The sequence below is a fragment of the Zootermopsis nevadensis genome, unplaced genomic scaffold (genome assembly GCF_977971745.1).
Source record: "Zootermopsis nevadensis isolate Lab colony 2312 unplaced genomic scaffold, Znev_1.0 Znev_ptg000061l, whole genome shotgun sequence".
In the NCBI taxonomy this organism is placed as follows: domain Eukaryota; kingdom Metazoa; phylum Arthropoda; class Insecta; order Blattodea; family Termopsidae; genus Zootermopsis; species Zootermopsis nevadensis.
In genome coordinates, this window is record NW_028259192.1 from 17,159,183 (window position 1) to 17,176,064 (window position 16,882).

At 38.7% G+C, this 16,882-nt stretch overlaps 1 protein-coding gene across 9 annotated transcripts in view; it reads left to right on the forward strand.

Moving 5' to 3' along the window:
- LOC110830662 (lachesin) overlaps positions 1 to 16,882 on the forward strand; it is a 555,442-nt gene that overhangs the window by 98,460 nt on the left and 440,100 nt on the right. For all 9 annotated transcript variants that reach the window (XM_087340972.1, XM_087340974.1, XM_087340973.1 and 6 more), the window contains one exon: positions 12,914 to 13,005. The gene's annotated coding sequence lies outside the window, so the exon portion shown is untranslated. The remainder of the gene's footprint in view (positions 1 to 12,913; positions 13,006 to 16,882) is intronic.

Below are 16,882 nucleotides of genomic sequence, written 5' to 3' on the forward strand. Positions count from 1 at the left end.
TCAGGGCGATGAGTATGAAGATTTCTGTCTACTGGGTTGTTGCGCTGTGTAGTCTGGTCGATGTTTACCAACGTTTCAGAGGTCATACTGCCTCCGTCATCAGAGTATGAAGATTTCCGTCTTCTGGGTTGTTGCGCTGTGTAGTCTGGTCGATGTTAACCAACGTTTCAGAGATCATACTGCCTCCGTCATCAGGGCGATGAGTATGAAGATTTCTGTCTTCTGGATTGTTGCGCTGTGTAGTCTGGTCGATGTTTACCAACGGAGGCAGTATGACCTCTGAAACGTTGGTTAACATCGACCAGACTACACAGCGCAACAACTCAGAAAAGAGAATTCTTCACAATATTACTTCGCCACGAACCCGATACTAATTCTTTTGCTCACGTTCGCCTGAAAGCTCTTTTCTCCAGATGAATGCTGTTTGAAAGTGAAGCTGGCCGCTCGCAATAATATTTGGGTGAAGTGTAGATGGTTTGCAGCTTTTCATAGTGTTTTGCTTGAGAACAAACTCACCTTTGCCTCATTATTGTGCGTTTGTTTACCATGGTAGTAGTGTGGACATAATTTTAACTTGCTCTAAACAATACAAAATGTTAAGCTTTACAATCTCATATATTCTAACAATTTTCAAATAACGCTTCACCAGACGGCTTTCAGCAACAGTGACACAGTGAGTTCAAATTTACTGGGAGTTAGCGGTGTTTCTGAGGGGAAATCGGATTATGTGGAAAATCTATATTTATTTTCTCTCTGAAATATTACATAGCGTAAAACTAAACAGAATTATTCTTTATCTGCTTGTTAGAATCACTAAGCTACACGAAAAACGAAATTTGTTTTTGTCAAAATACTTTAGGAACCCTTAATATAAATCGTGTGGTGTGTCTGCAGACAAAAAGTCGTATTTTAATTTCATGGCACGAGAATTCCATTTCGCCTCGGATGTTGCCAGGTTAGCCGATAATGGTCATCAGACGTAAACGACAGTCAGTTTCAAGTGGCCTCCGAATAAAGGCGGAAATATGTTTTAACTCGCGCTTAGTTTTCTGTAAAGTGTGGCGAATATAGACAAGTATAATGAAATATTTCTGCTGCTTCTGGGCCCCAAGCAGTTTGCATATTTTATGGTCATTACCCCCGAGGTTATTTTATATTCCGGTCACATTGAGACATTTATAAACCGTATAATTTTAAAGTTCATTACGTTAATTAAATTTACTTATTCGAATTATTTGTGGATTTAACTAAACTTTTGTACGAAGTGAAATTGAAGGAAAATTCAAGATATCAAGAGTTCCATGTTCGAAGACTGTAACATTTGTTAGGTTGGATTCATTCATTACAGTTTAGTTGAAGGAAATCGGAACAAAGGATCTGAATTTACTGCTCTAGGGAAATACACCGAACGTCAAGTCATTTGCCAAGTGACTTCAGAATGTAGAGACTTACCTGAGGAACAGCACCATCTGCCGACTAGTTCCTATGCTCATTGCTCAAGTATAACCACTTCAGCTTAGTCTGAAATTATTTGAAAAATATTGTAGGATATCTTATGACTATTAGTTCTAGAATTTAGAAAAATCATTCTTAGAAATTCCCAAATCTATTATATTGTTTCAATTAATTATTACTAATCACGCAGTCTCGCAGAAATTGTCCGACGTTTCAGAGGTGCTTACCTATCCATCGTCAAGGCAGGACAACACTGCGCAACGTACCAGAAGTCAGCCGTCTATATTAATGTTTAGTTCTCACACTTACATTTTCTTAGCTTTAATGAAATTAGTTTGCTTTTCTGTACAAACGATCACCAATCAGTGATATTAATAACAGCTGTATTTATAGCGGTTTACACAACATTTATTGAACTTCTTCAGACCACCATTGTCCATATTTTGGTTTGAGGCATTCATCGTCCTGATGACGGAGGCAGTATGACCTCTGAAACGTTGGTTAACATCGACCAGACTACACAGCGCAACAACCCAGAAGACAGAAATCTTCATACTCATCGCCCTGATGACGGAGGCAGTATGACCTCTGAAACGTTGGTAAACACCTACCAGGCTACACAGCGCAACAACCCAGAAGACAGAAATCTTCATACTCATCGCCCTGATGACGGAGGCAGTACGACCTCTGAAACGTTGGTTAACATCGACAAGACTACACAGCGCAACAACCCAGAAGACAGAAATCTTCATACTCATCGCCCTGATGACGGAGGCAGTATGACCTCTGAAACGTTGGTAAACATCGGCCAGACTTCACAGCGCAACAACCCAGAAGACAGAAATCTTCATACTCATCGCCCTGATGATGGAGGCAGTATGACCTCTGAAACGTTGGTTAACATCGACCAGACTACACAGCGCAACAACCCAGAAGACAGAAATCTTCATACTCATCGCCCTGATGACGGAGGCAGTACGACCTCTGAAACGTTGGTTAACATCGACAAGACTACACAGCGCAACAACCCAGAAGACAGAAATCTTCATACTCATCGCCCTGATGATGGAGGCAGTATGACCTCTGAAACGTTGGTTAACATCGACCAGACTACACAGCGCAACAACCCAGAAGACAGAAATCTTCATACTCATCGCCCTGATGATGGAGGCAGTATGACCTCTGAAACGTTGGTAAACATCGACCAGACTACACAGCGCAACAACCCAGAAGACAGAAATCTTCATACTCATCGCCCTGATGACGGAGGCAGTATGACCTCTGAAACGTTGGTTAACATCGACCAGACTACACAGCGCAACAGCCCAGAAGACAGAAATCTTCAGACATTTCCCTTGTCATGATGAAAACAAGCTTACTAAGTAACTATTTTACTAACTCATCAACTGACTGTGTATGTGTATGCATGTGCACAGACATGTTTGTGTATGCACGAATGTATGTATGAGCATTTTTTCACACCCCGAACATTACAGAGAGCAATTAATTATATATTCAAAAGTCACTGATAATGTATTGATCCCATATTTAGGCTGTGGTTATATTTTGTCATTTTAGGCCAGTCTTATGAGTTAGTGCTCACATTATTTATATTAATTACGTTAATAATACCGTCTGTTACACCAGGCTTTTACTATTTTCTGTGCTACACACCTGTGTAACGTTTTTGGGAAAATTTTAATTTAAAGCTTAAGGTAACGTTTTAAACAACCTTGAAACAATGTGGGCAATGATATGAAATTTAAGCTCGCTGCAGCGTTAAACAGCTGAATACTACAGCGCGCTCTGTTTTAAAGCACCTAATTCTTATTCACTGCATACCCCAGCTGTACTAGAAACCAGGCAAATGAAATTATGCAGATATGTTGATGTGTGAAGCAAATTAAAGCAATAGTACATTTCATCACGATATTTCTATGTGGCGCTACGGGAAGATACCAAACCTACGTAGAAATTGTCTATTTTCTATTTCACTTTGAGGCTCTTACCTACTTATTTTTACGAATGAGTTAAAAACACGACCGTCAGTTAGCAATCCTAAACGAACTTCTTACTGTGCTACATATTGACTGATTCGCTCTGGAACTAGCTAATAACAGTTATATTACAGTCGTTTCTTTATTTTCCTCTTGTCATTTGTTTGTTTGCTCTGTCTATTTCCCCGCCGTATTTAATATCCACAATAGACGTAGCGCCGTTGAACATCAATGGCGATCTCGTCTGCTACTTAAACTCAGTTTCTTTTTCCCAGAAAATTGTTCTCGTGCTGATAAACTATGTGCATTTGTGTGTATGCCGTGCGCGTACTAACTTTGTAATAGACTGCCTTCTGAAATTGTCGTAGAAGTTTACCTTTAATAAAGTCTTCTCGGGCTATCAGCTGTGTTAGTTGGTGATTAATCGCCAACTAACACGGCTGATAGCCCGAGAAGACTTTATTAATGAAAGCCACCGTGAAAGCTTCACATCATATAAGATTATATTTGCTTATTTATATAAATAAATTATTTTTTGGTATCTACAATAAAAAAATAATCTGCGCTTTTTCAATATGTGAATTCTGTGGCCATAAGTTACTTTCTTTGTTGACGGTCAAAGCGTATAGAGGGTGGAGGTTTAGCTCCATTAATTATTTATCTTGACACTAGATGGGTCTGAGTGAAGAGCTGCTCGTTCCATATGTTTTATCCCCGGGAATAGATCTCCGTTCCTTTGTTTGGGAGGATGGGTAGGCCCCCAGAGCCGTTCGGAACGCGACAACTAAGAAGAGAATGTCTCGTCCCTGCAGGAATTTGTGTCAGTAAAATTCGTTTCGTGTTTTCGCCCATTTAACGTGGCGGGTATACTACATTATATTCGCATTTTGCCATAATGTCGAGATTCACGTTGTGACAGTTCTGATGCCACTGAGAAGGTCACTAAAATAAGGTTTCTTTACTCTGTCAGCTCCTTCATACAGTCAGGCTGAGTTAAATTAATAGAACATGAAATTAGGCGAGTCTTTTGGAGCGTTCTGCCGGAGTGACTGGATTGGTTTTCATTTAGTACTAATACTGCTTCAGACCGAGCAAGTTGAAAGGCAGTTTGGACAGGCGTGGAGCAGTTCGTGTCCGAAGTGTGATTAGCGAACTGTGGTGTGGTAGATTGGTGCGACCAAATTACAGAATGCGACACTGTTCAACCTCATGTTCTCACTGACCTGCCTAATCTCTCACCTGTTCGTGGTGACAGTGAGAGGTAGTTTTCCAAGATTTTCAACCAATGTACTAACTAACGTATTTGTTAGATCTGCTAAATTTTTTCTATTGTCTCTATCCATTCGTCATTAACTTCTATATAATTTAATGAAATAGTTTAATTTATATTATCAAATGCATGCTATCGTAATTCCCTTATACCGACAATAAAATGCATGCTGCATTATAACACTGGACTTGTTTTATACAACTACGTTATCCACCACTAAATTTTGTTCCCATTCCCAGCCGAGTATCGCCATAGAGCTCCCACGAATGTGTCAGATAATTATATGCAATGTTCACAAACCTATATTCTGTACTGAAAGTGCCCTACGCGACTTACAATATATTTAGAGAAGTGCCACCACATTATTCCTAGACTATAATAGTGGTAATAGACAAGTGTAGCGAGGTTCTGTAATAGTATACCCGCTGTTCGCAATGCACAAACATAATAATCCATATTTGTGTCGCGAAAATTAATGATTTGGTGGGGAACTGTGTCAAATGATTGTTGATATTCAGCTGAGTGGAATGGAAACATGCAACCGGAAAGCGCCACTTGTCATATTCTGTAAACAAGACCGCTTAATATTTTGTGTCAGATGAATTTATTTCATTTAAGTCGCATTTTTATTGTCGCCAGAATGTTGTTTTACACTCATGTTGACGACCTACTTATGGATTCTGAACATGCCTTTTCATATTTCCTGGTCTGTTAATTACGTAATTTATATTATGTTAATTTAATTTTTGCAGTCATGCTTGTGATATTTTGTGCTTCCACAGAAAATTCTGAAAGCTGCGTAAAGTTTTCCATCCTCTCTTTACTGGACGTGTCTTTGCATAAGTTATCGTTCGTGTATCTGACTGAACACAGCAGATATACTCGTAAAGTCATATTTTCACCTGGTCTGCGTCGTGACCTGACATCTTGATCACTTTTTGACGTTGGGCGCAAGACTGTTGCGTCATCGGAAGGGGAGGTCATTGAACTCAGAGGAGGCTGTCGATCTGTTCATTCCATGAATCTCTTCTGGTCTGCAGTGCTACTGGCTCTGGGTCCACTGAGAGTTTCACAAGGCTGAGTGAACTTGTTTGATTGTCAGTGCTGTGCCTAGTTCCGTTCATTGTCGTTGATAGGGCACACCATCAGGGCCGGTAGACACACAATAGACTTTACTTCCAGATCGAGCCTTCCTCCCCCCCTCCCCCACCCCTTCCGTCCAGAGCTTGAACTTTAAACTGTCTCCCTCTTACCACTTCCTTTCACATACATTCATTCATTGTTCTACAGTCCCTCGTCCTGTGAAGTCCAGCCTACCTTCAGTGTGAGACAAGTTTGTCCTTGCTGATGAAAACCTTCATTTGCCTTCACGTTAGATTCGAATGTTAGTTCTATTCTGGTATATTCAAAGTGTGTGGTCACCATTTTGGTTTCAATGTTGAAAAGCTTATAAACTTTGATACAATAAAACAGCTTTCGCTGGGTCTGTTACCAAAATTCTATTGTACTGGTGTTAAATAAACATACAGCTCCTATAGGAACGGATTTAAATTGTGAATGAAGACTTTAATCAGATTTATATCGACTCTTAAGCATCATATCGCAAAGAAAACATTTTCTTTTCTTTTTTTAAGTGCTTGCGTCTGGATAAATGACAGTGAATGTCGTAAATAATCCTGATGCTGCCTCTCCAAAGTACGTATATTTACTTGTAACTGGACTGTACAATTTATATTATTTAAACAGAATAACATCACATAAGCCTCATTGGTGGTATGTTCTGTGTTTGGTGCATGAAAACGTGGTATTTTACAGTAACAAAGATTTGGAAGGAAATTCATTAAAGAAATGTTTAACCCTTTAGAGCCTATTGGTACATAACTGCCCCAGATGCTTGTCATCTACAAGTTTGCATTTCTTTATCTTACTTTATATGTATTTTCTTGGTTCGGTCTTTCGAATTCAGTTTCTTATGCAAAGAATTGTAAAACATCTTGCATACTGCAGTTCCCTTTTTAAAAACAGATGCTCTGAAGAATCCTTTTGTGAAGTTGGCTGTTGCAGGAATGAGAGCAGTAGATAATGTATCCTATTATCCTTTCGTCTGTTGTGGGAGGATAAGGTGATGTTGAACAGCTGAACCATCAGCATGCTATCACGCAACTTTTGGCATTAAAATTGAGGAGGAATTTATTACGTGAATCTGTTTGTACGATTGTCTGGGCGGAGCAGTATTTCTGTTTATTTATTGTTTCACAGAACTAAGCCTGCACTAATGTAGTCTCACGTCAAACACACGAAAGTAAGTTTTGTGGGCACTAGTGACGCTGGTAATTGGACCGTCATAATTGGATTACTGGTCGTGGCTCTGAGAAATGCTTGTTGGTATTCACACCCACACAGCAAAGCCCACAGTGGCATAAAGCTCTAATTGGTGTGACGATTATGTAACATGAAATATAAATATTTTTCTATGAATAACTAATTCCGTGGAATAGAATCCTACTTGCTAAGCTAATTTCCTTCCCCTAGCCACACCAGACGGACTTTGAAAACATCGTCCTTAAAAATATAGGATTTTTGGTTGTTTAACAAACTTTTCAAACTTTTGAGGTTATGTGGCGACGAATGAGACAGAAACATTGTTACGGACGGTGAATTGATAAGAATTTGGAAGGAGACGGCCGTGGCCTATTTAAAAGTACCATGACTGTATTCGTATGAAGATAGCCAGAAGAATGGCCTAAGTTCGAACAGATTTCCATCCGAATAAGAAGCTAAGTTACAAGTAATTTCCGGTACATACTGGAACTCAATTTAATTCTATTCATATTGATAACGATGGTCTCTGTGTTGTTAATAAAACGTTCTGGAATATAATAATAAGCTTAGTACGTGGTTTTGTTTATATAAGCATTAAAAGCAGTTTCGTTTGTTTTATAACAAATACTATTTTAATTAACTGAATGCATTTAACGCCAATTTAAATTCGCTTTTAAGTATATTTCAATTTGTACATTAACGGGAAGAGATCGCGTTCATAACACGATCTTCCATTGAATGAAACCTTTAATGCGTTCCAGAAATACTTTCTCTCTATACATAGAAAGATTTTATTAAATTCCTTCCCTGGTCTCTTACAGATTTAATATAGAAACGTTGGTTCCATCGAACAAACCAAGTAATCTTGTGACGTCGAAAATATATATCAATAACCTTAACCTCACTTTCCAGCGCCATTCTCCCCGTTTGCAGCTTGGTCATTACGTCTCTGTTATTGACAGAATTTCAACAGATTTGTCATTTTGTTAACAAATGCAGTGTTTCGAAATGATGATTTCTGATAATGCTACTAATCGGCCGTTTACCAAACAAGGTCACATGACAATGTATAGAGATGTGTTTCCAGAGTATGAAGTGAAAGGAAGTGGTCAGGGCTGTACAAAATTACTGGTTTTCGCACCACACTGTTAATTTCTTTGTTATTCGTCAGTTAGTTATTTGATAATTATTTTAAATGTTTCATGTTTTCCAGAACTAGGGTTCGTAATCTTTGTTTTTGCCGTCCATCGCGTTCCAGGAGCCAAGGTACAATTCTTAGCAGTCAGGTATTTTATGGTGAGGTGTAGCTTCTGATCTGTATGGACGTTTTGGGCTTTGGGCAAAGGGAAACTAGTGTTAGGTTGTGGTTAAACCTGAATTACCTTACCTTGCTTATCTTTACCGCTAAGTTAGACTTCTTGGTCTCTTTGTATGGTGTGGAAGCTGGAGAGGGGGGGGGGGGTTAAAGTCCATGTCTGCCCGAGCTAATGGCTCCGTTTGCATTCCATTAGCAAGCCTCGCCGTGATTTAGGAGCTAGTTGCTTGTCAGAGCAGGGCACACAGACGAAGGAGCGAGAGAGAGGTGTGCACACACATTCACTGTTGTACACTCGGATCAACATGGCATCTCATTGTGAATGTACGATTTCTACACCAGAAGCTTCATTCTGGTTACCGAATAGGACTTTTCGTGATTTTGAAGCAAAATGTGGATAAAAACGAATCTGAAAAAGAGAGAGAAAATTTTGCGTGGGATAAGAACAACTGACGTAGAATGATCGTTTGTCATTTAATGTTTTTCATCAGCAGAAAAAGAAAGAATATGAAATTAAGTTTGAACAATTTATTAATTTAGAATTACGCTGTATCACGTCTGATTTATAGTTTCTGTCGTTGTGTATAATCTGACGTTCTTTATAAATAATACAGTTTGTTATGAGTCGCATATGTATTGTATTCACTGTAAAATTATTTCAGATCACTGTCAGTTTCTGTGAAATTGCTACAAACGTTTATGTAATTAATACGTGAATATAATGTTCCGGGGGTCCGCAGTGGCCGCGCGGACACTGGGACCGTGGGTTCGAATCCCACTCAAGTCATGGATGTCTGTCCGCGTTTTTCTGTGTTGTGCTGTCCTGTGTAGAGGTAGAGGCCTTGCGACGGGCCGATCTCTCGTCCAAGGAGTCCTACCGAATGTCTATAGATCGAGCCAACGAAAAGTTGAGACCCGCAGTGCTCAGGCACTTGAAGAACGGGTCGTTCCCAGTATCCCAGTATATAATGTCCCACGATGTTTGGTACCTATTAACACAAATTTATCTTATCTTATCTAAAAAGAATAATATGTGCATCCAATGAAGGGGTTACCAATTACAAAATAAACCCCACGAGATCAAAGAATCATTGGGATATGATACTCAGTTGTTAAGGTTTATTTTTGATTATTTAAAATATTCCAGTGTCAAAGCACCATGTCCATAACACTTCGTAAAGGTTATGTTCACAAATACCAAACAAAATACTTTTACACGTTTGTTGAATATAGTTGAGTTGTGGGCATTGACGGCGCGCGGAAGGGCTGACGTCTTTGTAGGATTTGAGGTTTACCCAGAAAACATCCAGCTCCAGTGACGTCTTTATTCGTTACAGAATGAAACAGGCGGTGCCTAGTTTTCGCCATCAAAATTACCGTAGTTGTAAAGTTATGTGAGACAGCAGCTGGTAGCTCACTGTGACACAAAGCATGTTTAGAATCTTAATTTGTCATTGAGAACAACTACTACTTGGCGAGAAATGGTTTCTATGCTCGTAAAAAAAAACCCGTACTGCTTTTAAACTTTGTTTCCAGCGCTTTATATACGAAACAGTTCTTGTTGTGTTTGTAGTGCAACTTCTTCGCAGATTCTGCAGAATCGAGCTGAGTACAAAATTTCGGCACGTTCTACACTATCTGTCCTCTAATGGAACTGAAGTACGAATAAATGCATACAATGTGTTTATAATTGGCATCATGGCGTGGTGTTCAGACACTGGGATAGGTAGTGTCTATTTAACAACGCTGTCTATAGCACAGACTGTATAGCTTCAAATTATAGGATGATTTAACTCTTTAAAGCCATGTGGCAACTATACATATCTCACATGTCAAAATTCTACGTTTTGCCCTGTAAGTATGTACCAGTTTCACGTGATTCTCACACTCAACAGCAATTATTTTTTTAAAAGCATTAATCAGTTTATCTTTGTAATGTTTTATTTGACGTGCGGACGGGATATTTAAATATTATTAACACGAGCATAAATTTAATATCTTAAATGAATAATGAGTTGAAAAGTAGATCGATGTGAGCGGAGGAGGCCGTAGCCTATTTTAAAATACTACTCTCTCTCGATATTTGCCTGGGGGGACTGAGGAGAATCAAAACATGAATTTTGTTAGGATAGCAGATCTATATGGGATGTGAATCGAATCCGAGACTTCCAGAGTGCGAAGCAGGAATGCGAACTATTCGGTCGCTGCTTTGGGCTCAGTGCGCTGAAATGAAGTTTGTTTTGGACCTCGGGTAATACAATAATGTATTCGGGTTGTAGAACAGCAGGCGTATGCTAAAACCATGCAGAGTGTCTGCAAGTGTCGAACAGCGTCGGTCTGCACTGAAACATTTGATTGACCGGCATCTCCGGGCGCGTCTGTTGTGCGGGAGTTCTAAACACGGGTTTTGCAGGCGCAATTTAACTAGTAAAACAAACCCACGATGCGTTACTTTTTAGTAACAGAGCCCAGAAGGTTTGTTTCTGGCTTGTGTTCAAGACTTCTGTGAACCAGGCAACAACTCTTCGAATTTCCTCTCTGTTACCACTGGCTACCACTACACCAGTACTTGGTAGGTGGGTAGGACATTCAATGACTATAGATATTCTCGACTTGCACAAAAATATGTGAACTGAAACCGAATAAATTCATGGCATATGACGGGCCAGTCACAGCGCCGTCATTAAATATTTGTAAAGTATATATAAAAATTTGGTTACAAGACCTATTCGAATGCGTCTAATTCCCATTCCTATGCCTTTTTGTTCATGTGCAGTGTTACCGTAAAATATTTCATCGTACGTTCTGTATTTCATAGCAGGGGATTAAAGAAATCTTTGAGCCTTTCTTAGCTTTCGAAGGTGATATGTGGGCTCCGAAATAATACGGCTGTTCTAGAAAAGACTCAGATTTATCACAGTTTGTAGGTAGCGTTTCAAAACATCTCTTTGAGAGCACTATCTGGGCTTTTGGAAACCGGACTCGTACAAATGTATTTCATGTCGAACGTCTCTTTTTATAGGATAGGCAGAATATTGGTGGGGGGTAAAAAAGGATCGAAATCCCATAAGTGATACACAGTCCCACAATTTATCTACGTGTAACCAAATCAGACGTGAGGATAGCAAAAGTTTCCTCCGTTTCAATTTTCACCTCTTGCTCCATATGCAAATTTTGCCATGACGCTTACAACAGCTGACGTTCCCCACTCCCCGAGTAGATTCGTTGAAAGTCTAATGTTGAGTGAAGGCGCTTATCCCCCATATTGGAATAGCAGTTCCAACTGTGAATGTCATACTAAAGTTAAAAAAGTATGTTGTCACATCTGCTTTAAAAATGACCAGAATTACGGTGGGCGTCTGACCGAAAATACACGCCGTGATGTCTTTATGATTTCTCTCATACGGGCTTATTAAACCTATATTAGAATACCATAACAGTGAGCTGAATTTAAAATTGTAACTTGAAACAGAGTAGCAAGTATATATAGCTAAGTTGAAACTTCAGCATAAATGAATCAAAATCATTAAGTGAATTATTTGAATTCTGTTCTATGTGAAATAATCGAGATTACTTTATTGTAAAGTGACAGGTTTCGGGCAGGACGGTTGACGTACATTTCGCCTTCCTCCTTCATTTCTTTCCGATGTGTAGAATAAGAAGAACGCCTCCAAGTATCTTGTACAGTTTCATGACGTACTAGACAACCCCAGACTTCGTAACACATTCCTCTAAGACTGATCTAGGTTGTCAACTCAAGGAAAATACATCTAGTTAGTGGGAAATACTTCAGGATCGTCCATCAGTTTCTGATAACAATTTTCACGCAATAAGATCCTGAAGTAATGAAACATATTTTAACATTGTTCCTAGCCGACGTTTTCACATAACGTGTCCTCAGAGCGGTCCGCCTGCGATTTAACTGCACTGCTTTTACGCTGCAGAGTGATTGTATTCGCTGGCATTGCCACTACTACCATTCCACTAAATTTCACGCCTTCAGTCTTATTTATCGCTTCCTACGAATAAAAGAAGTGCAAGTAGATCTTAAACGACTGTCGTATGTTCTCATACAGTCGTCACTAAACTCTGTAAAGTCACAGTTGTAGGTTTGCCACGTACATGGAGGTTTTTATCGGCACAGGTCTCTCACCCTGGGTTGACAAATCTACCAACACGAATAACATCTTAGTTTCGTCCTCTTTTTCCTCACTGCCAACCCTAGACAGGTGGCCCTTCATGGCATGACATGGGACAGGTCCCGAGTTTATATAAAGGTAGCTCTATTCACTGGTGTATTATGGCATCGGTACGGGGGTGTCAAAATAGGTAACATACCTGAAAGAACATGTGCACATACATGAATATGTTTTAAGAAAATTCTGAGGCAAAAGGTAGCATGTTATTAGGTGAAATAAAAAAATATATGATCGATAATTTTGAAGAGAGTGTAATGTATAATATAAATGAATTAATCTCGGATTCTTGTGGTAATATTAGTAATGTTGTTTACCGTTCCCATGAATAAGGAGTAACGCACTAATTATTTTACAGGTCAGCGACGGCATCAAAACACAGCAAACCATAACGCACATCTTCAACACCATCGGAATCTCAAATCTCACGAAGTGATACCATCTCCTAAGGTAGGAATGCTTTAAAAATATTTTAAAAATTAAACACGAACATAAGTAAGTTCAGGAACTGATTATGATGTTAATGTTGATGACTACTATTAGAGAAGAATGCGTTTTTAAAATGAGTGTTAATGTTCTTTTAAAAAGTATGACTTGTTTCGTAGGATTTTCGTCGGTAATGTGGCATATTTAGGACTGTATATTTACTCCTTAAAATCTTTCTGTACACTTAATGCCAATCGTATAGAGTAGCGTATATTTCATACAAGTTTAGGATTCTGGAACCATACACCGTATATTGAGAGATATCAGATTCCAACGGGCGTCTTTCATAGTCTCATACAACACAGATTTATCATAAAAGAAAAATAATTAGGTCTATGTAGTACTGTCACCATTGTTCAGAATTTTCCCTGGCGTCAGAGAAATGGAACAGACAACATTAATGGGACTGTGGCTTATACTTACTGTGTACCGTCACGATATGCGGTATTCATCCTTCTGTTAACGTCACTATATTTGGTTGCACAGTTGTGTTATATAATCCTATAGTGCATGCATCAACTGTAGATGTTCTTATGCCTTCTTTCCACACAGTACGTTAAACTTAGCCGTGTACATAATACTGACGTCAGAGGCCTCTGCTTCCAAAACCACTCAGCGGATTTTGATGGAATTTGGTGTTTAGCTGTGTTTTCTTCTACGTTCATGCTTTAGCCACCTACTGTTGATTTTCCCATATTTTTTCTGTGGCGCACTGCGGTATCTGTGTTCCAAATACATTTGAAGCCCTGTGATCCACGTATTCTACTGTCTTTTGTCCTCTGTATGTTTAAATGTTTCTTTCTGTCGTTAACTAACTTCATATTTTTATCGAAAGTATTTAGTCCTGCTGTAATGTCTCAGTTTATTTATCTGTTCTCCTATACAATGCAAACTGTTATGATATCTCAATTAACTTGCTTGAATTTTACTTTTGTTTCACGTTCGTATAATAAATATAGCGCTCGAATGACCTTATAACATTTTAACATATTGTTATTACACACTTGTGATGTTAAGTGTTCATGTCAGTTTCATTTTGATATGTCGACAATAATCGGAGCTCAAGTTGAACTTTATAAATTGTCTGAATGACTGTTTAGCGTACAGGAATTGGTACATATAGCAATACGAATTCGTTCAGTTCCTCACCAGTTGTTGGAAAGATTTTTCTTGGAAGTGGAGTACATTTAGCTAATAATAAAAAAATATTTAACGCCTCTAGTCAATGCCATATTCTGCTATGTATTATATTTGTGAAACAATATAATTTTATTTCTCTGTGAAATGTAATATTATGAAACGTTAGTAAACATCTGCCATACTACACAGCGCAACAACACAGAAGACATAAATCTTCATATTCACCGCTGTGAAAACCTCAAATCATAAATAGCATTTATGTTTTCGTCATGAAAAATGGGAGTTAGGAAAGTCAGTACAATACGATCCGCGCATGCGCTGCTCATTATCACTGCCGTCAGAATTAAGTATGTCCTCTGTAAACAAAGTGTGGGCATTTAATACGAGTAAAAAACGGATGAAATACCTCGGCTCGGTGCACAATTTGATCTATGAACACGTACTTTAACATCCGTTGAGTAACGCGGACAAAATCCACGAGCTTTGCAACTGTAGATTTTTTCTATTTGCAGCCAGTTAATATCGAGTTGTGCAGAGTCGCAATAAAACGAATTTGAAAAGCCATTTGAAGTTGAAATCTGAGAATACGTTTCCACTCTTGTTACTTCTTTGTCAGAAAGTTGAGAGGGCAGTATGTTGTTCAACCCCAGCGATAAATTTATTCCGTCAGAATGTAAGCGATAGATTTCCCTCGTGTCTCTGATGGTGGGTCGATATTTCGATATGGCGAGCTTCTTGAAAGGCTCCTGTTTTATTCAAGGACCGATGTAATATTTTCAGCACATGAGATGACTTGTAAGCCTTGAATGGCTTGCTGCTAGGTCTCCATAGCTGTCCTCACTTCTGGATGTTAACGTGGCACGCTAGATGGAAGCATCTCTCTTTAGATCTTAAATATTTGAGCCGTGCATTAAAATCTGCATGAATAAATGATTGTACTGATTCTTGTCCTCTAATTTTCGCGGTTTGGCCGCGTTGAAAGTTGAAGAATCCATGACGATTCAATGGTATAATTACTTTTTCTCTTCCGAAATAAATGAGCAACGGTTTAAGTAGATTCATTGAATTCAATTGATATCAAAGTTTCGTGAAAGAAAAGTGAGCTGTTTGTATGAAGGGTATAGTTATGATTGAAGAAACTTGTTTTTTTAATGAAGTCAGTTTTATACCAAATTAAAATATCTGATTTAACACACAGTCTACACCATACAAACCTCTATCGTAAGATTTCATTTTAATATTATCCTCTCTGACTTCAAATAACGTTTTTATTGGGACATGGCAGGTTTCTTTTCAAAGTTCTGTTTCGACTGTTCATATTTTCATTAATATAGCAGTGCTTATTGAGATTGTATTACACCGGAATTGTTTGTTCAAGAAAAACGAAGCCTGTGAATGAACACAACACTCATGAGAAATAAGTGACTTATTGCAATTTAGTCACAGTCTAAAGTTTAGTCATGTTCAAAGAAAGTAATAAAAAATTAGAATTTCTACATATTACGCTGTATTTAAAGTGTAACTTCTAATGGCGCACATTAATTGAATAGTATTTAAATTATCGAAGCATTGGATAGTCCTTCTTAGGTTACGTTTTGAACGGAATTAAGAAAAAAATGTCTAATGAAGATTCCATGCGTTTCGTGACTGCTTGGTAAAATCCAGTGTGCGTACTGACATATGTATGACAGAATTTTTGCATGGTGAGGGTGTTTCTTATCACCTTCAAATCCTCCATCCTTCTGGGTACAAACTCATCACTCATGTGTTTTTGTTTGGCCCTCCTTCTCAATAGTTTATCAACTTTCTGTGTACGTCTGTGTGCACGGACAAGTTAATACTTAGCTCCATTTTACATCTATAGAGGCTTGTGATGCCACCTCCTTATTTCTACTGAAGGAAATCTTAATGCAGAACAGAGTTTTCAAAAAGTTATCCGTTCTTAACACACGCAGCGAAGACATCTCCGTCCGTCCATCCTTATATCGCATTATCGGAACAAATGGTTAAGATTAATTTTCTAAAATCTATATTCGTTGGGTAAAGAAAGAATAACTCTGTCAAAATAGGCCTTGGCCCTTTATATTCTAATTGTTGTAGTAGCTTAGTGCCCCGGTTCCGATAAACATACTAACAACTCAAAACAAGTAAAGACGTAGAGTAGCCTACAGTCCACGACTGTAATCTTCAGACTTGCAAGGAATGCAGGAAGTCCGAAGCGTTAAAGGCAGATGCTATATTTCCTCCTTCCTTCTTCACCCCACTTCCTCACCCCGCAAGTCTCTAGATTACAGTCGTGGACTGTACATAATAAGAGAAAATACGTTATGATGAACTTAGAACTCATCTAGGTATTTCTATGGAAGATTAGGAATCGCATGAAACATACCTTGCTGTTCCAGGCTAAATGTATTACAAAGTATTATTTCTGCAATTATGTTTCCAGCAGTAGACATGCTTAAGTGTCCATACTGTTATATGGGTAAGGTTTGGAAGCTGAGGCAAGCTACTTGGATTGAAGTGAAATTCGGTACTGTGCGCTGCCTTTCCAACTTGATTACTTCTGTCTCCCTGCCAAGTTGGCCTATTTCCTTTCCTTGAGACCGTGGATCCTCGTTTACTTAATGAGGATCTGATGAAGACGGTTTCAGAAGGCGGAAGAGATCACATAGGGGCTGTGGGTAAGGAAGTATTCCTACAG